Source organism: Rutilus rutilus (genome assembly GCF_951802725.1).
Source record: "Rutilus rutilus genome assembly, chromosome: 10".
NCBI lineage: Eukaryota > Metazoa > Chordata > Actinopteri > Cypriniformes > Leuciscidae > Rutilus > Rutilus rutilus.
In genome coordinates this window covers 535,001-541,068 of record NC_140215.1, presented here as the reverse complement: position 1 = coordinate 541,068, position 6,068 = coordinate 535,001, and the positions used below count along the sequence as shown (strand labels likewise).

At 36.3% G+C, this 6,068-nt stretch overlaps 1 protein-coding gene across 2 annotated transcripts in view; it reads left to right on the top strand.

The window, feature by feature from the left end:
* Positions 1-1,529: 1,529 nt before the first annotated feature.
* mid1 (midline 1) overlaps positions 1,530-6,068 on the top strand; it is a 55,736-nt gene continuing 51,197 nt past the window's right edge. For both annotated transcript variants that reach the window (XR_014628921.1, XM_084420909.1), the window contains exon 1: positions 1,530-1,628. The gene's annotated coding sequence lies outside the window, so the exon portion shown is untranslated. The remainder of the gene's footprint in view (positions 1,629-6,068) is intronic.

Genomic DNA, 6,068 nt, shown 5'->3' with positions numbered 1-6,068 from the left:
GAGAAATATCACACAATAATTGTTGAAAACTTTATATTTATTTCAGCTTAGGTTGTCGTAGTTTACAGATGTTTTATTTCAGATTTCGATTGTGGATTTTCTTGTATTAAATGTTGACAGTCTGAATCAAATCAGATCTAAAACGTGTCTAGGAAATATAAATGATGAAAGGATGATGAGAAGTTTCGAAGGCAAATTGGATGTGACCTTCATATAACAGAAGTTGAAGTTGAAGAAACACACAGTTGTTGAATGTGTCTCTCGCTCGTGCTGTAATGCTGGAGAGGAGAAGAGTAGAGTTGAGCAGAAATGCATTGTTGAATAAGAATGTAATTCTGTTGTAAAAGCATCAGCTCTTCATCCAGAGACTCTCGGCTGTCGTCACACACACACACACACACACACACACACACACACACACTGTCGTCACACACACACGATGACTCGATGACTGGCAGCCATGGGATCTCATTAAACTTGTGTGGCTTTTCCTGTCATCGTGTGTTAAAGTGAAGGAACTACGAGTCTGTGTTTGCAAAACTATTTTAATCTGCAGTGTTCTTGATGTGCTTTCAAACTTGTGTCATACAGCTGTTATTTTCTAATCTTTAATCTTTTGGTAACACATAATTTGTTAGCATTAGTTAACTATAGTGAAACATACTTCTAAAGCATTTAATAATTGTAGTTAATGTTAATTCAACATTTAGCAATACTTTATCACATTGAAAAGTTGTTTCTGTTATTATTATAAAGTTGCGTTATGTAAATTGTGGCCGTCTATCGGTTAAAAATAAACCGCATGATCTCGCCGCGGAAGAACATTGTTTGTCTCGTGCTCGTGCTCGTGCTTCGGTGCTTCGGTTCTGTTTCTGACGCGATTTACCGCGAAATCAGTTCCGACTGCTTTTTGCACATTTTCATTAATAACAAGTTATTGTTCATATATGAAGTCAAATAGTGTAGCTTTAATGAGCCCGAGCTAACATCAACTAACAATGAACAGTTGCATTTTTATTAACTCACTTCAACAAAGATTAATAAACACGAACTTTTCCACTGTTCACTGTGATCATGTTGAAAACAGCTTGTTAATAAAAATGTTTCAGTTTTCCCACGGACCGCTATTCTAAGACTAGCTAAATATGTATTTTCATGTAAAGATCCAATTTATACCTTCATATATATTAATATGATAAAAGTTTAAAACAATGATTTGAAAAAAATAGCATTTATTTATTTCTAATCTAATAGAGGGGTTTCAAACTGGGGTCCGAAATAAACGGAAAAATAAATAAATAATAAGTTTAAACTATATGTAAAAAAAAAATATATATATATATATATATATACATATTTATATATATATTTACATATAGTTTAAACTTATTATTTATTTATTTTTCCGTTTATTTCGGACCCCAGTTTGAAACCCCGTCCACACGGTCAGACGCCCGCCCCCGTGCTCTGATTGGCTGGTTCGGCTGTCCGTCATCAGGCTGATAGAGATGCAGAAACTGAAGCGACACACACTGAAACACACACAGCTCTTTGACAGGCTGAAACTGGACACTGGCCGAAACTCTTAACCGTTTGCTCACTTTTATCAGACTTTCATCATGTTGCAGGTAAGAAGAAACACTGCATTCCTTCAGGCTGCTTTTCGAAGAAGTGATTTGTACTTTTCAGTGCTTTATTGAGGACAGACAGGGAGTTTTGAGGAGTTTTGTTGCAGATTGAGTCTGTGAAAGTCATTATTAAGTAGGCTATCTTGACTTCATCAGTGTCTGGAAAGAAAGAAAGAGAGAAAGAAAGAAAGAAAGAAAGAAAGAAAACGCAGCGCCTCGGATGTCTTGAAGTAATCAGTGAAGTTTATCTCGGGACATTTCTCTTCTTTATAATATCTACCAATAGATGTCGAAGTGTTAAGATGTCATTCGTGTCCTCAGTCCACATTCTGTCCACGATTCTGCGCGTTTTATTAATGTGCAATGACAACTTGATGCTGATTTATTTAACAATGCAATAAAAATGCATGCTGTAAAATACGCAATTATCAAATATATATCAATATTTATTTGGACCAAGTGTCATTGAATTAAATGCAAAATATGTTTTTATATATATTTTTTTATTCCAGAAACATGCAAATATACAAACATTCAGGAGAACATACGAAAAAAAAAAAAACACATTAGTGTAAAGTCAGATTTTTATAGACAAAAAAAAAAAAAATTATATATATATATATATATATATAATCGTTCATATTGTTTCAGGAATCTATCACATTTTTTTATTGCTAGTTAAACTAAATGCAAAATACCACATCTTAAAATGATTAGACTTGACAAGTAAAACTTTTCACAGTAATAATGATATGCATTGGTTGTCAAAGACTATAATGTGAAACTTCATGTATCCACTAAAACCCCTCAAACACCAGTTGATCAGAAGACTGTGATGAGACTGTGCAGATAGTGTCCGAAACATGAGGAAAAGACTTTCATGAATCTGAGTGAATATCGGAATATCTTTCTGGTGAGATCAGCATGTGAAAAGCTTCTGTTATCATTTATCATTTATCATCTGGTCCGGCAGAATCTGCCAGTGATCGGCCCATGTGTTCAAACGCCAGGATCCAAAAATCCCAAACCGATTGAGTCCTGAGTTGCTTCTTTCACAGCATTGATCTGTCCATCGACTGGCACTGCTCGTCCTGCTTCAGTTTCAGGGCCTTTCAGGACTCGAACTGTGGAAAGATTGATCTGTGAGATCAGGCCTTGTGTAACAGTGGCACATTATACTTGAGTTATGTAATCAGATTACTTTTGTCAAGTAACTAGTAAAGTAAGTAGGGGTGTAACAATATATCGCAATACAAAAATGCATCAATATTGTGGATAGTTCACCCAGAATACAAATTACTGTGTGAGAAAAAATTCAATTTTAGTGCCAGTACTACAATAAACTACTATATAAAATGTTGAATAGGTATAATAATGCAATTGGGGATTTGTGGGTCCTGATAATGCCAAATATCTGTATATTATATATAGCAATATTTTTATTCTGGTATCTCTATTGTCCTGTTCATTGGGTTTATCAGCACCAAGTCCAAGCCTATTCATTTACACACACAATAATACCAAATTTAGCATTTAATCAGCAGTACATTTTTTAACCTTTTATCATATTTCTTGGAGTATCACAATAATATCATATCGTGAGTTCAGTTTCGTGATATGTATTGAATCGTGACATGAGGGTCTCGTTACACCACTAAAAGTAAGGCATTACTTTTAAATGAGTGGTATAATGCCCTTTCCACTAGATGTAAAATAAGTCTCTGATGTCCCCAGAGTGTGTGTGTGAAGTTTTAGCTCTAAATACCCCACAGATATTTTTATATATCATGTTAAAATTGTCACTTTTTGAGGGTGAGCAAAAACGCACCGTTTTTGTGTGTGTCCCTTTAAATGCAAATGAGCTGCTGCTCCTGGCACAGGGGGCGGAGCTACAACAGCTTGTGTCCTTTTACCTCACACACACACACGCACTGAAAATGTCAAAAACTTTTAGCCTTTTATGTTTAAACCGGAGTCAGACAAAGATGGAGAGACTCAAGAAGAAGTGACAACATGTAGAAGCAACAGGACATTTCTGAACGGTTAGTTGATGAGTAACGGCAGCTGATGTGTAGTTATCTTCTAGTCATTGATGAGCATATTCTGTCTTGATAATCTATAAATCGTGTTCAGGGGGCGGGGTTTATGTAAATGTTAGGGTCAGTGATGTCACTAACCCGGGAGGAATGTGGTGTAGTCTCTACCAGCCGTTTGTTGTAGTCCTTAAAAAGTGATTTCTGTAAAAGCAGAAATCTCCCTTTGCTCTGAACTTTGAGTGCCGTAACTTTGCAGATGTTGTTTATGCTCAAACAGCAACATTACACACTAACTAAAGTTAGAAAAGTCAAATCATAATCAACCACCCCTTTAAATTTACACTTAAAGTTACACTTTCAAATCCGTAACTCAAGTTAATTGTTTTCCCATGTTTTGACTGACAGCTCATCAGAGAGAATCGTGTGAACATGATGATGATTATTGTAGTTTTAGAATAAATGTGAACGTGTACTCGTCTCACTTGCACAAAAACAGATGCAGAATTACTCAGAATTAATAAAAACAGTGAAATGCAAACTTTAGAATATTACAGAAACCTGCAATAATTAAATGCATTAAATTACACAAATGTACTTTATGTATTTAATCTCACTTTATTAACCAATGCTTTTGCTGCTGACCTGGTCCACTTCAGACATACTATGTAACGCATCACTTTCTATAAAAAGTAACTAAGTAATGCAAATAGTTAATTTTTGGGGGATTAATGCAATATTGTAATGCATTAGTTTTAAAAGTAACTTTCCCCAACACTGCGTGTCATGAGCGAGTGACATCGTGATTCAGAGGACTAATAATTACTAAAATGTCATGCTTAACATCCAAATATCACAGTATGCTGTGCGAAGTGTGTAAACATACTAAAACATTACATGACGTTACATTACTTGAGAAGCAAAACTCTGCACAATAATTAGAATTGTTGTCAAAGAATATATTTTGAATTCAGTTTATTTTTCTTTCAGCATATTTATTTATTTATTTATTTATTTATTTATTTATTTTCATTTGATTTATATACCCAGACTTTATATTATTTTATTTTTACAGTAAAAAAAAAAAAAGGTTTTGGATTGCCTCATGGCCACACATGCAAATAAAGATGAGATAGAAGCAACTGTAATTATATATATATTAAATTCATTTTACTTTTATTTATTTTCATGACATCATTAGCATATTTTATGTTTTTCCGCCGTGGAGTCATGGGATCACAGTGACCAGAGCTGGCAGCAGTGTGTGTGTGTGTGTGTGTGTGTGTGTGTGTGTGTGTGTGTGTGTGTGTGTGTGTGTGTGTGTGTGTGTGTGTGTGCAGTCCATCAGTGCTGGTCCTCAGGCCACGTGTGTGTGTGTGTGTGTGTGTGTGTGCGTGTGTGTGTGTGTGTGTGTGTGTGAGAGATGTTCTGCAGTCCATCAGTGCTGGTCCTCAGGCCACATCTGTGTGTGTGTGTGTGTGTGTGTGTGTGCAGTCCATCAGTGCTGGTCCTCAGGCCACATCTGTGTGTGTATGTGTGTGTGTGTGTGTGTGTGTGTGTGTGTGTGTGCAGTCCATCAGTGCTGGTCCTCAGGCCACGTGTGTGTGTGTGTGTGTGTGCGTGTGTGTGTGTGTGAGAGATGTTATGCAGTCCATCAGTGCTGGTCCTCAGGCCACATCTGTGTGTGTATGTGTATGTGTGTGTGTGTGTGTGTGTGTGTGTGTGTGTGTGCTTAGTATAGCAATATATATCGTAAATGATAAATCACGTTTGAGGTTTGTGCTGGCTACTGTATACAGGCCACCAGGGCACCATACAGACTTTATCAAAGAATTTGCTGACTTTCTATCAGAGTTAGTACTGGCTGCAGATAAAGTACTAATTGTTGGTGATTTTAATATACATGTAGATAACGAAAAAGATGCATTGTTTGGGACTGGCATTTAAAGACATTCTTAACTCTATTGGACTAACTTTATTTGTTAGACAACACGTGTCAGGACCTACTCATCGTCGTAATCATACTCTAGATCTAATATTATCACATGGAATCAATGTTGATGCCGTTGAAATTCTGCAGCAGAGCGATGACATCTCAGATCATTATCTAGTCTCGTGTAAACTTCATTTAGCCAAGGCTGCAAAGCCGACTCCGTGTTACAAATATGTTAGACCTATCACTTCTGCTACTAAAGATTGCTTTATTAATAATCTTCCTGATCAGTTTCATCATCTCAGCATCCCGGATAGCTTAGCAGAACTCGATATTGCAACAGAAACTTTTAACTCTCTCTTTTCCAGCACTTTAGACACAGTTGCTCCCTTGCGCTTAAAGAAGATTAAAGAAAATAGTCCAACGCCGTGGTACAACGAGCACACTCGGGCCCTTAAGAGAGCAGCCAGAAAA